The 18,950-nt window shown below is 27.3% G+C and overlaps 1 long non-coding RNA gene across 1 annotated transcript in view; it reads right to left on the bottom strand.

Moving 5' to 3' along the window:
- Positions 1 to 18,523, bottom strand: part of LOC136085124 (uncharacterized) — a 35,477-nt gene extending 16,954 nt beyond the window's left edge. The window contains exon 1 of the long non-coding RNA XR_010641100.1: positions 18,402 to 18,523. This is a non-coding gene — a long non-coding RNA (uncharacterized LOC136085124). The remainder of the gene's footprint in view (positions 1 to 18,401) is intronic.
- Between the last annotated feature and the right edge of the window lie 427 nt (positions 18,524 to 18,950).

Below are 18,950 nucleotides of genomic sequence, written 5' to 3'. Positions count from 1 at the left end.
TATACATGATCTTGAAAGCTCAGTTAATAAATCTACATAGTGGCTATAGAATCATAATAAAAATTTATGATGATTCTACCAATTATTATTATAAATATGGAAGTTATCTGTATAGCCTAAACAGAGGCGGACTTGAAATTCCTTCTGATACTCTTGTCTAATGGTCAATATTTTGCTTTTTTTTTTCAAGGTGCTACTGACCCTTTATGCAGAACATTTTGTGTTACTCAGTTTCAGTTGATTGCTGCTAAATATTAATTTAAAATCACAAAAAAACAATGCAGAGTATATTCCAATATTCTGCTAAAGAATTACTCACTAATTACCACTCCCAAAATACTAAAGCTATCATAATTTATGTGAAAATTAGTTTTGTAATTTATTATGCTATTTACTTGTTATGTTTTTTATTTTCTCATTAGCCTATATGTTTCTCAATGTTTGGATTTGTAAATATTTACCCTGTTGAGATATATTGATAAAAATTTTGTTTTGCTTGAATCAACTTTTGTTTGTGTTTTTTATTGTTGGTGATTTTTATTGTTACCATTTTTAGCAAAAAAAAATTAAAAATACAGTTATCTTTTTAATATATAGATATATACTTTGTTATGGTTCTGCTTGTTATTGATACTATTTAATATTACATAAATATTCTTAATGAAATTTGAAATACGAAAAATATGATTATCTTTTAACAATTTTTTGGTTTTCTTTTTATATTTCCGTCTTTACTAGAGATTATTATTAGAAAACATAGACTGCCATTACACCCTACCTAATATAAAAATATATCAATATAAGTAAAAGTGAAAGTTTAATCGGCCTTCAGTTTTTACGGCATTTTGCGCGATGTCAAGGCCTGTTATTATAGAAGGCCGTGTGTGTGACGAAAAAAAAAAGATACTTTTGCATCCAGTGGCTATTGCACCCAACGTCTACATCATTGAAAAAGTAGGTTTTTACATTTTTGTTTTTGTTTCTTTGTTTAACTACTTATCCTAATTGATCACTTTTTTTCAGGATTCTCCTCATGGGTTCAAGCTCATTACGCATAATATGTGTTCAATTACCCATAATACGTTAGTCATTGTAAGTAATAAATTAGGAAATAATTATTTGTGAAATATTGTAGTCATTAATGACTTCAACCTGGCTAATAATTAAAATTGCTCGACTAATAAGGTTTCTTATTAAAATTGCTCTCTTTCTCTCTCTCTCTGTCTCTCTTTCTCTCTCTCTGTCTCTCTCTCTGTCTCTCTTTCTCTCTCTCTGTCTCTCTCTCTGTCTCTCTCTCTGTCTTTCTCTCTCTGTCTCTCTCTGTCTCTCTCTGTCTCTCTCTCTCTCTCTCTCTCTCTCTCTCTCTCTATATATATATATATATATATATATATATATATATATATATATTTTTATATTTATATATATTTGTATTTATATTTTTTTTTTTAGAAAATGTTTGAAGAAAGTTAGAAGATACTAAAAACCTTGGTATTATGCAAGCCGAAGCGATTTAATTAATTCAATCAACAAAAAACGGCATGTATATCGCAAAAGAAAAAATAATATTTTTAATATTCATTTTGGATGTATTGATTAATAGCATTTATTTTAAAATAAATTCATTTTGCAACACGTTTTTTAATTTTATAAAACTTCGTTATAATAGTTTAAGGTAAATCCCACATAGGTTATAGGTGGAAAATATCACATGCAAAAGATCAAAAGTGCTACACATTTTTAATACCAAATGGGATAAAGTAGCAAATACCAGATTAAGTTAAGCCTCTCTTAACGCTTCGATGATTAATTTTGAATTACTATTTAAGTAATTTTTAAATTAAAAGAACTTTAAAAATTATCATAGAAGCATTCGGACTTTCATTTGTCTAGTATTGACTACTTTTATACCATTTGGATTAAAATATATGTGGCATTTAAGATCTATAACACGTCGTATTTTCCACCTATATCCCATGCAGTATTTACCACAAAAACCATGTGGGATTTACCATATGAAACCCACATGGGACAAAATTATAATCCCCACATGGGTTACATATAGAAAAAATCCGCGCGTATCCCATGTGCGCTTTTTCACTGGGTAAGTTTAAAAATTGGTCACGGCACAATGATTTATTTTTATTAAATTTCATCCAAATAAAAGCTTTTAACTCTTAAGACTAATAACAGGTCAGGTCTTAGGACTGATTACAGGTCAAAGGTTATGCAAATTGCGTAATCTTGATTAATTTATTACCATAAGGAAATTTGTTTATCCTTTTGAGAAACAAAAATATATGATCCAGCTGGCCAAATTTTGAATTCGGCTTTACAATTATTTTTCCCTTCCTTAAACTAGAAAACATTTTTTTGGACGACATTATTGATGGTGTCGCAATTCTTTTACTTTTTAAACGTCAAATTTAAATTCAAGGAATAATTTTTTGTGTAGTAGCAACCAAAATACTTTATAACCTAAATGTAATTTAACGGTCGCAACTTTCGTTTTCGCAAGTTTGGATGCGAACACGTGTTGTTTGAGCATTTTCAATAAATAGGTAGAATGACAAAAAAAATTGACATTTAATTTTTTTTTTGCCTTAAATCTGGAGATCTACGGGCAAATCCGGAGATCTAGGAACCCTACTCCAGTACCGATTTTCTTACTCTTTTTAAATATTTCCAAGATAAGGATTCCATACCGTACTACAAATTCTAAATGCGGACGAATATAAGTGAATGCAGCAACTTAATTAGTTCAGCACCTTTACACTCAAATGATTTGGATATTATACCAAATTTCTAGTTTGCAGTTGATGATGCGATTTTGATTTGTGGTTCCCTCTTAAATCATTTGAAATTAATACGTCAAAATTTTTTTCTAATTTGGCAATACTCAATTCTTGCTTTACATTATTGTTACTAATAAAATATTTATGATTTATACCTTTATTACCCATATATATGATTTTACATTTTGCCCATTCTTCTAATAAATCAATATCATTTTGCTGTTGCATCAGTTTCATTGTTAACTTCAGCTATTACGTTGCTAAGGCTTATAACATTATTTGATTTACAAGTTGGTCAGGAAGATCATTGATGTATAATATAAGTAAAATTGGACCAAGCACAAATCCTTATGGCACATTAATATATTGTTATTTATATTTTAAAGTGTTGCTAAAAGCTTTCGTCAAACATGCAACAAACGTATAATCGACTTTTTACGATGGTTCGTAGGATGATACCATCAATTGTATCTTTTTGACTAGAAATATATTTCTGAACATGGATTTATATAAAACCTATTTTATTGAACTTTTCTGCTTGTATAAACTGTGCTTTACAGAGGAGATACAGTTCTTGGATTTTATGATGTACAACCCAGTGAAAAATAAAACCGCGTCCCACATGGGTTCCGCGTGGGTTCCGTGTGGGATTGATGGGATTTACGTGGGACGGATTTTCCCATGTGGTATCCGTATGGAAATTTGTCATCTTAAACCCATGTGGGTAATCCCACATGGGTTACATGTGTGAACCATATGGTATTTACACACATGGGAAATCCCACGTGGGTTTCCTGTGGGATTTGCATGGGAATTAATTTGAAAGCTGGAAACTAAAAAAAAAACTTTTTAAAAAAAACTAAATAAAAATTTTTAAATCGACATTGCATTGCGTTACGTTTATATTGTGTGAAAATATTTTTAGTATGTAAGTACCACGAATAATGTTTATCTTTCTTTATAAAAATAAGATTAAGATTTGTGCAAATAAACGTATTATTAGGATAATATAATAGTTTTTGAATATAGATCTTGAGTATATTATCTGCAAACAATTAACTGATGAAAGTTCAAATGTTGTCAATAACCAAGCATGCATGCATGAGACACTACAGTGTCCCACAAAGAAATGCAGGTTTGAAAGTCAAAGAATTCCCAATTTTCTTTGTTAAAAAAGAAAAAAATAGGGTGGTGGTGGTGGGGGAGATAAGTTTCTGTAACTTTTTTTATGCTCCAAAACTTTTAACTTTAGATATAATAAGGTCCTTATGACTTAAGGGACTTACAAACTACATTGAGGAACAAAAACAAGATATTAACAGAAACTTTTCAATTTTAAATCTGGAGTACCACAGTGTTATTAGGAATAAAGCCTCTGGGTCCAGTTTTAAAAGTAATATAATCTAAAGTAATGTTTAAATAAAATAGTATACTTTAAAATGCATATAGTTATACATATAACTCCTGATATAGTTATACATATAACTCCTGATATAGTTATACATATAATTCCTGATATAGTTATACATATAACTCCTGATAGTTAACTATATCTATAACTAGTTATACATATAGTTTGTTATAGAAACTTATTTTTTAAGGTTATGCTTGAACAAATTAGTACCAATTAATTCAAATTTAAGATTTAGTTAAAGTTCAAGTTAAAGTTCTTATTTATTCATTGTTTTTGTTAATTTTATATTTATTTGTTCAAATTTGTTAATTAGTACTATTTCTTACTACAGTAAGAATGTTTATCATTGTTGAACGTGACTTTATTTGTTAATTTTATTTTCAACATATTTTGACAACACCCTTTACATTTTAAATGAGACAGCTTTACTTTTCTATTGATGTTAAATTTATTACGTTTCAATAACTCAGATTGTATCCTAACTGAATTATTGTAAGGTTTGTAGGGGTTTGTTGTATATCAAATGGTGTTTTAAATAAAGTAAAAATAATATATATATATATATATATATATATATATATATATATATATATATATATATATATATATATATATATATATATATATATATATATATATATATATATATATATATACAACATGAAAACAATAAAATTGATACAAAATTTCACTTTAAAACGAATACCATTAACATTGTGATGATAATAGCATTAGGAAACTAGTATTTATGTATTAATATTATACTATAAATAAATAGTTTTTTAATTCATTTTATAAAATAGAGACTGACAACTGATAATTAATGGAAATAAATACAAATTATAAAAATCATGTAAACTTCATTTATTATTTCTAAATACTATATTAATGTTAGTCTACAAAGTTAAAATCAATTTAGAGCATTGTTATTAGTTCTTTTGCGATTCGCACTTCCACTTCTGTCTCTCAAATTTATAAAATAGGTGGTCAAAGCTTGCTCAATACGTAGGTTCTCAGCATAGCAATGCTTTTTTCTTACACTTTCTAAAGAGAAATATGGCAAATTGATTACTTATTTTACCTAAATCATGGGTTCATCTATGCATAATGATGTCAGATGATGACCTGGTTTATTGAACACCTTCACCCTTTATCAAACTCAGTCAATATTTTGCCATCTCCCATTGAAAATGATGTCAGTTTTTGTTATCGTATTATGATGGTATATCTGAATTGTTAATATAATATAAAAAATGCATATACCATCAATTTTTTTCTGGTTCAATTATACATTTATTCTCAACAGTACTAAAAGTAAAAAAAAAAACACAAATTGTTCTTTCAGATAAGCAAGCTAGTTTCTGAATTTAAATTGTTTTTCTGATGATCCTCTACAGTTTTAAGCAACAAAAGCAAGAAGTTTTTAGACCACATTGTTGGTGTAAATACCTCTAAAACCTGCTCATAGCAAGCATAAATTGTTTTACTTTTTTTTTAATATAATAATTTACTTTTTTTTTAATTCAATTTTTTAATTGACATTATTTTGGTCTCAACATTCCCTCCCCATTGTTAATTATTGTTAAACTCACACTGCCCCTCTATCTACTGGCATCATTTATGGATGATCCCATAGCCTAAATACTATATATATATATATATATATATATATATATATATATATATATATATATATATATATAATTTTTACTTTATTTACAACACCATTTGATATACAACAAATTCTTACAAAGCTTACAATAATTCAGTAAAATTCAATCTGAGTTATTGAAACGTAATAAATTTAACATCAATAGAAAAGTAAAGCTGTCATCATTTAAAATGTAAAGGGTGTTGTCAAAATATGTTGAAAGTAAAATTAAGTTACTAATAAAATCACGTTCAACAATGATAAATATTCTTACTGTAGTAAGAATTAGTACTAGTTAACAAATTTGAAATAATAAATATAAAATAGTGAAAAAACAATGAACAAATAAGAACTTGAACTAAATCTTGAATTTGAATTAATTGGTACTAATTTGTTCAAGCATAACCTTAAAAAATAAGTTTATATAATAAATTTTATGTATAACTAGTTATACATATAGTTAACTATCAGTAGTTATATGTATAACTGCATGCATTTTAAAGCATTTTATTTAATTTATATATTACTTTAGATCATATTACTTTGAATGCTGGACCCAGCGACTTTATTTCCAATTACACTGTGGTACTCCAGATTAAAAATTGAAAAGTTTCTGTAAATATCCTGTTTTTGTTCCTCAATTCACTTCGTAAGTCCCTTAAGTTTTATGAACCTTGTTATATATAAAGTTAAAAGTTTTGGAGCCTAAAAAAAATTATGGAAACCTCCCTATCTCCCCCCTTTTTTAATATTTTTTTTTAATAAAGAAAATTTGACTTTCAAATCAGCATTTCTTTGTGGGACACTGCAGTGTCCCATGCATGCATGCTTGGTTTTTGACAACATTTGAACTTGCATCAGTCAATTGTTTGCAGATAATATACTCAAGAACTATATTCAAATATCATATGAACATGTTAGAGAATGTTCATATGATATTTGAGCATCACAAATTTAATAATATTGTTGTGATATGTTATATAAATAATACCATAATAGATTATAATATGAAAATAAGATAGGATATAAAGGCAATGATCAAAGAATAAAGTTACTTATAGAAATTTAGATGTTTGTTTATTAGTTTCAGAATATTATATTATGTGTGACCGCGGCCTTCTATAATAACAGGCCTTGACATCGCGCAACAAATTTTTTAAACTGAAGGCCAATTCCTAATACTGTGTTTACATTTTCATCTTTTAACATTAGATGAAAGTTTGTGTTCGCGCTTTTGTAATAAATCTGTAAAATTTGATTAATTTATAAATTAGATAGCGCAACTTCAAGACGATAACGTTGTAAGTTTCAAGGCGTTAACATTGTAAGGTAATAATATTGTCAAACTAACGATTAGTTTTTTGAAATGCCTTTGAAATGCTGTGTATCTCTTTGCAAGTCGAACTATCTCAACTACAACAAAAATATCAATTTATACAACTACAACTACAATATCAATTACAACTACAACGAAATTTATATGATTGTTTGTGTATTGACTACAAGTTGCCAAGTATACGGACATTAACACGATTGACTTCAAAAATAAGCTCAATGGAGGACCTAAGTTTCATAAATAGTATTTTTATGAATTTAAATCCATTGAAAAGAACTTCCATACTACTAATTGATGAGGTCTATGTCAAAGCTTTATTACTTTACCAAAGAGTTTGGTCAAGCAGTAAACTACCCTGAAAATTTAACTAAAACAATTTTATCATTTATGATTAAATGTCTTTTTGGAGGTCCAGAATTTATATGTAGAGCTCAACCTGTTGCAAATCTTTCCTCTGAATTTCAGTTTGCTCAATGTCAACAAATTGTCTATACAATAAATAATATTGAAAATAGTAAGACACTGGTAATAATTACTGATGGTAACCGTGTAAATCAAAGATTTTTTGGAATGTTTAAAACAATTGATAGTAAACCATGGTTAACAACATCAAGTATATATTTATTGTATGATTGTGCATCTACTAAAATCTATACGAAACAATTGGTTGACAAAAAAGACTGGGGAACTTAAATTTTTGAACAATAAAGAACTGGCTTTGGCTTAGTGGAGTGATTTAGAAACTATATATAAAACAGAGTGCAATAGTCTTTTTAAACTCTCTAAACTTACAGCTAAATCAGTTTATCCAAAACCAATAGAGAGACAATCTGTAAAGTTTTGTTTGTCTGTTTTTTGCAAAGAAACAGTAGCTGCATTAAGAACGCATCGAGAGATTTAAAATAAAGCATTTGAAGGTACTGCTGTATTTATTGAAAAATAATTTTTTTCGAATGTTGTTAATGTCAAAGCACCTGGCGCTGGCATTCGGTTTAGAAATGAATTATGCGGAGAAATCCACTCAGTTGGTGATCAACAGTTACAACTGCTACGAGATATTGCTGAACTGTCAAATTTTATGAAACCTACAGGTAAGCGTGAAAAACAGCTTACGCTAGATACTAGCAATGCAATAGCGCATTCATGTTATGGCTTTATTGATCTTGTAGAAACTTTGTTGAATAATGGTGCAAAGTATGTCTTATTAGGTTGGTTTTCAACAGATCCACTTGAAAAAGCTTTTTCTAAGCTTTGACAGGGATCTGGAGGTACTTACTTTATAAACGCTAAATCTGTAATTGAAAAAATTAATATTCAACTTACTAAATTGATATTACAACTTGACATTCCTGTTGATGGTATCGATTGTCATACTTGTGACATATGTTTTAGAAATATTTCTACTGATGAAAAAGAACTTCTGGATAATATACATGATCTTGAAAGCTCAGTTAATAAATCTACATTAGTGGCTATAGTTTACATAGCTGGCTATGTGCAAAAAAGCGAAATAAAAATTTATGATGATTCTACCAATTATTATTATAAATATGGAAGTTATCTGTATAGCCTAAACAGAGGCGGACTTGAAATTCCTTCTGATGCTCTTTTCTAACGGTCAATATTTTGCTTTTTTTTTTTCAAGTTGCTACCGACCCTTTATACAGAACATTTTGTGTTACTCAGTTTTAGTTCATTGCTGCTAAATATTAATTTAAAATCACAAAAAAACAATGCAGAGTATATTCTAATATTCTGCTAAAGAATTACTCACTAATTACCACTCCCAAAATACTAAAGCTATCATAATTTATGTGAAAATTAGTTTAATAATTAATTATGCTATTTACTTGTTATGTTTTTTATTTTCTCATTAGCCTATATGTTTCTCAATGTTTGGATTTGTAAATATTTACCCTGTTGAGATATATTGATAAAACTTTTTTTTTGCTTGAATCAACTTTTGTTGGTGTTTTTTATTGTTAGTGATTTTTATTGTTACCATTTTTAGCAAAAAAAAATTAAAAATACAGTTATCTTTTTAATATATAGATATATACTTTGTTATGGTTCTGCTTGTTATTGATACTATTTAATATTACATAAATATTCTTAATGAAATTTGAAATACGAAAAATATGATTATCTTTTAACAACTTTTTGGTTTTCTTTTTATATTTCCGTCTTTACTAGAGATTATTATTAGAAAACATAGACTACCATTACACCCTACCTAATATAAAAATATATCAATATAAGTAAAAGTGAAAGTTTAATCGGCCTTCAGTTTTTACGGCATTTTGCGCGATGTCAAGGCCTGTTATTATAGAAGGCCGTGTGTGTGACGAAAAAGTAAAGATACTTTTGCATCCAGTGGCTATTGCACCCAACGTCTACATCATTGAAAAAGTAGGTTTTTACATTTTTGTTTTTGTTTCTTTGTTTAACTACTTATCCTAATTGATCACTTTTTTTCAGGATTCTCCTCATGGGTTCAAGCTCATTACGCATAATATGTGTTCAATTACCCATAATACGTTAGTCATTGTAAGTAATAAATTAGGAATCAATTATTTGTGAAATATTGTAGTCATTAATGACTTCAACCTGGCTAATAATTAAAATTGCTCTACTAATAAGGTTCCTTATTAAAATTGCTCTCTCTCTCTCTGTCTCTCTTTCTCTCTCTCTCTCTCTCTCTCTCTCTCTCTCTCTCTCTATCTCTCTCTCTATATATATATATATATATATATATATATATATATATATATATATATATATATATATTTGTATTTATATTTTTTTTTTATAAAAATGTTTGAAGAAAGTTTGAAGATACTAAAAACCTTGGTATTATGCAAGCCGAAGCGATTTAATTAATTCAATCGACAAAAAACGGCGTGTAAATCGCAAAAGAAAAAATAATATTTTTAATATTCATTTTGGATGTATTGATTAATAGCATTTATTTTAAAATAAATTCATTTTGCAACACGTTTTTTAATTTTACAAAATTTCGTCCTAATAGTTTAGGGTAAATCCCACATAGGTTATAGGTGAAAAACATCACATGTAAAGATCAAAAATGCTACACATTTTGAATACCAAATGGGATAAAGTAGCAAATACCAGATTAAGTTAAGCCTCTCTGAAAGCTTCGATGATTAATTTTAAATTACTATTTAAGTAATTTTTAAATTAAAAAAATTATCATAGAAGCATTCTGACTTTCATTTGTCTAGTATTGACTACTTTTATACCATTTGGATTAAAATATGTGGCATTTAAGATCTATAACATGTAGTATTTTCCACCTATATCCCATGTAGTATTTACCACATAAAACCCTTGTGGGATTTACCATATGAAACCCACATGGGACAAAATAATAAACCCCATATGGGTTACATATGGTAAAAACCCGCGCGTATCCCATATGGGATTTACCATATGGAATCCATGTGGGATTTACCATATGAAACCCACATGGGACAAAATAATAATCCCCACATGGGTTACATATGGAAAAAATCCACGCGTATCCCATGTGCGTTTTTTCACTGGGTAGCAGGAAGGTATTTTAAAAAATAATCAAATTGTTTGAATAACAGAAACAATATTATCTCCGAGATCCAGATCCTAAATGAACAAAATTAAATTTTGAAAATATTATTTTTGTGTTAATTCAATGTAGTTCGTGTCGCAACTGCATTGAACATGCTGTGGCGATGGAAACAGCCACATTTTGGATTAGTTAGCGCAACTTTAAAATACATGTTAGCGCAACTTTAAAAGACAGTTAACATATTTTGCGTTAGTTGATATAACTGAGATTTGCAGTTAAGCCAGCTGCATATTGCATTAATTGATCGACAAATAATGCAATATGCAGCAATCTAACATTTCAATTAATCGATAAACGTTTTTCAAAATTTGCACCACAAGTATTTTTGCAGCACTGTTTAGATTATAAAATTTAAAACATAATAATTGAAATTTTAAAAATTGAAATCAATCAAAAAAGAAACGCTGAACAAATTGAGGCAAAAAGAAATATTTTTTGGGGGGGAGGTAGAATATGTTGGCTTAACAAAACAAAAACACAACCATTATTTATTTAACATTGCTCATACTATTTTCTGAAGTTTGAAAAACATATCTAGATGATGTCTCAAACAAGATTAAAAAAGGTTTTTTAATAGAAAAAATCATCGAAAAGCTACCTGATGAAAGCTGCCAACAAAAGGAAAGTGCTTTGATATCTTTATTATAGAATATATTTTATTGCATTAATTTCTAATGCTATTAGACTTCATGACGTAGTTGTCAACACCCTATTTAATTTTTTTACGCTTGTTTTTGTAACAAATTCGGTTGCTGTCAGCAACAAGAGAATAACTTGATGTGTTTTACTAAAGTCCTCGTTAACATAGGGAAAAAATGCTTTATTTTCAAAATTGCAATTTCTAAATTTGAAAAAAATAATATTGTTATTAGTATGGTCAAATCTTTGTAATTTTCTTTCTAACCATATCATAAAAAAATAAAATATTGGCATTAGAAAATTGTAGAATTTTTCATGCAAATACGTTATTCATGTTATGTTGTTCATGTAAATAAAGTAGATTAGAAGCAAGCAAAAATAATCTGCTGGGTATAAAAAATCGAATTTTGGGAAGAAATGAAAAATCTTTTAAACATTTCTCCTTAAGATTTTAATGACATAATAATGAAAGATACGACTATATCACTTTCAACCAGGAAAAAAAGTTGTATATTTTTGGATGATCAGAAAATAAAAGCTGTACATTTTTGGATGATCAACAAAAATAAAAAGTTGTAGAACATCGTATGAAGCATTTTTTAAAAGTCTAAAAAAATATTCTAATTCTGAAATTATAGACTTAGGCTAGAATGACTTTAAAAAATTTAAAAAGGAAAAAAAATGACATTTTTGTAACAGTTATTTTGAGTAAATATGAAGAAAAATTAGTATCAATTTTTTCAAAAAGATGTTTCTAATATTTCTATTCAATTATATTTTCTTCTATTATATTTAATACTCTAATATTTCTTCATCAGGTAGTTATAATTGCAAGTATTATACACGCAGGAAATGGAGATTTAAATAGGTTTTCATTTTCCGAAACGACTTCAAGAAAGCATAACAAAATGGTCTTAACGGGTGAAGGATTTATAATAAACTAAGCTCTTATCTCGAAAGTCAACACATATCTCTGACTATTTGCCTAAATACAAAAAAAACAAATCTTTTTTATCAAATTGTGTGAAGATTGGCAGTCATTTTGAGCTCAACAGTTATCAATAATCCCCAGCTTAAAAGAGTAATTAGAATTTGTGATGGGTGTTGAATAACCCAGGCTACTGCACTAAAAAAAGGTTTTCGAGAAATGTAATCTTCTTGAAGCAGTTGATAGTTTTACTCGCTGTTGTATTAAAGTTATAGAATAATACCCTTGGTATCATGACCAGAGAACAGTTCTTTTCTCCATTGCTGACAAGGTGTCATTGTCTGATGTAAGAGAAAGTCTTGCTAAAAAGCTGTGTAACTTTGACTGTAAAAGGCTATTCTCAAGCCATAATTTCCATAGCAACAATTAAAAGAAAAGAAATAGTTCCATTTTCTAACTATTTCCATAAATAAAACTACAATTACATATTGATGGAATTAATCAAAAATGGGTGTGTTCTCAAAGGTTACACAGGTCAACAAAAACAAAATTTTTTTCTGGTGTCAAGAAAACAATTTGTTTTTTATGTAGCATTTCTTATTTTGATTTCGAATGTGCAACTCATTTTTTACTATCACGTCAAGTTGTAAAGATATTTGGGTTCAAATCTTTAGTATTTGGGGTAAAGTTGTCGATAAATGTTGTCGAAAAAAAAGTTGTTCAAAAGTATGTCAACCTGGGTCTCAAAAGAAGCGTATTTTCTTAGAAGATGTTATTTGTTTGTAATAAAAATAAGTACTTTTTGTATTATTGCTGAAACTTTTTTGCCGAAAAATTTTTATGTTTTCTAAAATCTTTATGAAAAGACACTTTTTTTGAGACCCAGGTTGACATACTTTTGAACAACTTTTTTTTTGACAATATTAGGGACTTTACCCCAAATACTAAAGATCTGAACCCAAATATCTTTACAACTTGACGTGGTGGTAAAAAATGAGTTGCATATTTGAAATCAAAATGAGAAATGCAATACAAAAAACAAATTGTTTGCTCGGAACCAGAAAAAAATTTTTTTTTTGTTGACCTGTGTTATTTGTCACTGCTACTTATTTTTACATAATGCAATGAGTTATTGCTAAAATTTGTTGCGTTTTCTTTTGAGCGGTATTTTTAAAAACTATTAATTAACTATATGAAACGTATGTTTTTAGTAAAGTAGTTAATAATTTCATTAATAAGTGAAAAAACAAGTGAAAGTCAAGTTGAAGCTTTAAAATCTCTTTCTTGTTTACTTGGTGTTATTGAGAATTTTCTAGCAGAGAGAGCTGTCATCAATAACATCACAAATTTGACAAGAGCTTGTGGTAATACATCACATATCTATCTATTTATTTATCTACTTATCTATATATTTATCTATCTATTTATATATATATCTATCTATCTATCTATTTATATATATATATATATATATATATATATATATATATATATATATATATATATACATATACACACAAACTTTTTGATAACTTATAATAAAAAAAGGAAAATTTTTGGACTAATTATCTACTTTTTTCCTTTTTTTTTTCCATACGTAATACCTATACATAATCAAAATACTATACATAATCAAAAAAGGACAACTACTTCCATTATATAATAATAAAATAATAAAGTTGTTGCTATAGATACTTATTTAAACATATTTATCTAATAATTCAAAAAAAAAAAAAAACATGTGTATATATCAAATATGTTAATATATTCTACAAAAGGAGTATTTAATGTTCTCAAAAAACACAGCAATCATTAAGTAAAAAACAACAGCTTTATGGAGACATTGGCAGAAGATGAAAAGGTAAGATAAGTGTTTTGTTTTGATAATTTACAAATATATATATATATATGTGTGTGTGTGTGTGTGTGTGTGTGTGTGTGTGTGTGTGTGTGTGTGTGTGTGTGTTTGTGTGTGCAAACTGTTTTGCAGTGTAAACTATATCTTTGCCAAATGAAATAATGATTTGTGTTAATAAGTTTAAAAAATGCTTTTTCTTGACACTCTAAGATTCTTGTGTTTTTCTTGGTTAAAACTTAAACTTTTTGCGAATAGTTTACTTTTGATAAAATTCTTGTAAATATTAAAGCTGCTTTATTAGAATGCTTAAAGGTATTACAGAGACGAATATTTTAACCCTTGACAAAACAAACTAAATGAATACTCTAAAAAAATTTTAAACCATTTTTTTTAACAGGGTAACTTTAGTCATTATTTATTGATAAATGTATTTTTTTGATACTTTCTAAAGTTAAAATTGAAACTTTCTAATTGAAATGGGGGATGAACCTAATTAATAAATATTAATTAAGTTTATCGTCTATTTAATAAAAGCTGTTGTTAAATAAATATATTTAATGCTTATTTAGTAAATACACTTCATGAGAATTCAAAAAATTATCTTATATAATACTTATCTATTCAATATCGTTATATTGTATATATGTACAGTAAATATAGGTGTTGTTGTAATTCTTTTGCACGTTACCTTGTGTAAAAAAAGCTTCGTCTTTATGTTTTTTGAAATAATTTTAAACACCAACAGATTTTTAAACATTATCAATGAGAGCTGAAATTATGCAATTTATTTTTAAGTTTTTTTATGTTTTCAAAATATTTGATTAAAGATGTTTAAATTATTTGATTAAATATATTCAAAAAAAAAGTTAAAGAAGTTTTAAAAGAATAAAATAATATACTCGTATACTTATTACAACTTTTTCTAGTATTCAAAAAAATTTGAATCAAATAATATATAATATATAACATATAATATATAACTTATAATATATGACATATAATATATAACATATAATATATAACATATATTATTTTAAGTTATATAAAGTATTATAATATATAATATTATACATAAATATTATGCACGAATATTTATTATTACCTTTTCAAACGTATGACTTAACGTCACTTTTTTCAGTTACGAGCATTGCACACAAAAAAAATTTTCTTAGTTCAATATAAACCAACATAAGTAGTGTCATGACTGAGCACATGTACTGCTCGCTTGCAATACATGTTATCAGTCAAATCTCGAAAATCACCCATGATAGCAATTTTAACAATAATTTTTTCTTATTAATAACAATTATGGTTACCAAAAATAAATGCTATTTCTAGTATTAAAGTTGTTTTAAACAAAAAAAACATTAGAAACAATTTTTACGGAAGCGCTAAAGTTGGTCAAGTAATATTTTATTTACAAAATAATGATCACCATAATGCCTATTGACCTAAATTAGTACTTTCTGAATTTTCAAAAATTTTTGAGAGTGCAATTTACAATAAAATTTGTAATATTTTAATTAAAATTGCACTTTTTTCAACAAATTTTAATAAAAATAATCTTGAAAAAAAAACTGATAAATGCAGCTTGAATTGCTGTCAATTTAGAGTTGACAGCATTTTTCAAACCTAAATCAATACCTATTAAAAGAAAGAATAAAGTTTTTTTTTTTTTTTTTTTTTTTTTTTTTTTTTTTTTAAGTGCCCCAAGAAGTCCTTACGGTCTTGTCACAGAACACCGCGGAAGTGCATTTAACCAGGAAGTTCACGCCTCCTTCCTTACCGTGACGCGAAAATTTATCCAGAGCTCGTTTCGAACCTGGAAGTTGACAAACGAAGGATATAAAAAGTCTATTTAAGAAACGACAAGTTTAAAATCAACTTTTTTTTTCTTTTTGAAACGGCAATACAATTGGTTGAAGAAAGATTAACTTTGATGCAATATTTAGTTCTTTGTTTTATTTTTTTATGATGTTCGAAGTGTGCAGAGTATAACTTGCCAAGAATTAATGAAACATTGCTTGAGTATTGAGGAATTGCAACAAAGAATTAGCATTGACTGAAATGCTTTTTGAAACGAGTTGCAAAGTGTAAAGTGTTACAGGATGTACTAAACCTTATATTAAAAAATAATCGAAGATATTGTGTCCTAACTATATATATATATATATATATATATATATATATATATATATATATATATATATATATATATATATATATATATATATATATATATATATATATATATATATATATATATATATATATATATATATATATATATATATATATATATATATATATGTATATAAATTAGTAAAAACACTTATCTAATTTTTGATTACTTCAACACTGTGTTTCACCATCAGTAGGTTCATCAGGAAGAACCTACTAATGGTGAAACACAGTGTTGAAGTAATCAAAAATTAGATAAGTGTTTTTACTAATTTATTATTGCTCTGTTCTTTTAGAACATTGAGTACTCTGTTTGTAGAATACACTAACATAATTTATATATATATATATATATATATATATATATATATATATATATATATATATATATATATATATATATTATATATATATATATATATATATATATGTATATATATATGTATATGTATATATATATATGTATATATATATATATATGTATATGTATATATATATGTATATATATATATATATATATATATATATATATATATATATATATATATATATATATATATATAAACACGTAAAAAATGAATGAATCAACGTAAAATTTCACTTCCCTAACATAAAATACAACATTGTGCCAACATTGAATCTTGTTGTTGTCGACGTTGCATTTTGTCAGAGGTCGTCCATAAAGGTGCCCCAAGAAGTCTTAACGGTCTTGTCACAGAGTATCGCGGATGTTCATTAAATCAGGAAGTTCACGTCCTTTCTTACCGTGACGTGAAAATATGTCCAGAGCTCGTTTCTAACCTGGATCTCCTGCTTATAAAGCAAGCGCTCTAACCACTGCGCCACGGCCGCACTAAATCTTCACGTTGATTGTAAAATCGACTACGCCTAAATCTTACTTAGTCGATGTGTACGCTCCGTTAACGGAGTAGTTACAGCCTATTAACGGTCTGTTACGGCTGTATGTGCAGTGCACGTTCTGCGCTTTGAATTTATATGGCTCAAGTGCAGAATTTTATTTAGTTGGTGCTCAAAAGTGTGCAGCAACAAAAAAACAATTTTTTTGCACTAACTAAAAAAAAAAAAAATTTCGATATCGAGAAGCGAACTTGTACCATCAATTTACTAGCCCTCCGGCTATCCGCTTGACCGCGCTTACACCGCTAGATGAAAGAAAATTGTGTTTATAAATTAATATGTTTGTATGTATAATATATTATCATTTATTATATGTTATATATATATATATAATATTTTGCATGTGTTATTAATGTTTTGCAGGTATTAGATTTTTAAATTTGGTATTATGTTTAGGATAGCAATGTTAATTTATACAACTTTACATAGAATTATTGGGGTGAAAAAATAACATTAATAAAATAAAACATTAGGGTGAAAAAAAAAATTAAACAGACTGAAAAGTACTAACTAATTAACTTATTTAAGGAGGAGGAAGGAGGGAGGAAGGAGGGAAGGGGAAGAGGGGGTCAAAAATGTTAAAACCTGCGTGACGTAATTTATCGACGACCCCTAACCAAAATAATATAAAAACAACGTCGGCTACTGATATTGTGCTAACGTAATTCGCAACATTGTTCTAACGTTTTACTAACGTATGTGTGCTAGCTGGAGTGCGACAGGTTTGTCTAAGGTGCCAAACACTCTAGCGCCGGCCTTAATCATAACTATATTATTAATTATAAACTATGATTTATTCATAGCAAATTTGTATTTTTCAAATTCTTTACTGTAAAAATTTCGTTTTATGACAAACTGCAATGTGTATATTGTTCCCAGTTGTAAAAAACTTTATGTCAAAAAATTGGTTGTGCTTGTCACCAAATGTACAAAGCCTTATGCTGAAAAATATGTAGCGGCATTACAAAGTTACAACTTTTGGACAGTTGTTAAACGTTTTTAAGGCATTTATTTGATTGCGAAATACTCATTTATAATTAATAAATATAAAATTACCTAAATATACCGACAATACTATATGTAATCAATAAAGTACTATTACTTCCATCATATATATAATAAAAATTTTTTTTGGTAAAAATTAAATTGCATTATCATTTTTTTCATCCTGTGAGGACGTAAGCAGATAACCCAAGTTATATAACTTAAAAAGTTAGTCGTTGCTATGGATCTTTGTTCACGCACATTTATCCATTAATCCAAAAAAAAAAATCTATATATAAATTATATTACGTGCGTAATAACACTTAAAAGTTTTTGTTTTTTTTAAATATTATTCCTTTTCCAAAATTTGGTTATAAAACATTTTTGTGCAAAGTACCTAAATATCTACAATGTTATAATTAAAAAAACAACAACAAACGAATAGTAATTTTCAAATATAATTTTATACACAACCTCGCTCTCTCTCTCTTTTACACACACACACACACACACACACACACACACACACACACACACACACACACACACACACACACATACACACATTTATTTATAAAAAAGGCACCTTACGCCTTGAGGTAAAAAATTCCTTTTCTTGAC

The sequence above is a fragment of the Hydra vulgaris genome, chromosome 09 (genome assembly GCF_038396675.1).
Source record: "Hydra vulgaris chromosome 09, alternate assembly HydraT2T_AEP".
NCBI lineage: Eukaryota > Metazoa > Cnidaria > Hydrozoa > Anthoathecata > Hydridae > Hydra > Hydra vulgaris.
This window is presented reverse-complemented; position numbering and strand designations above follow the sequence as displayed.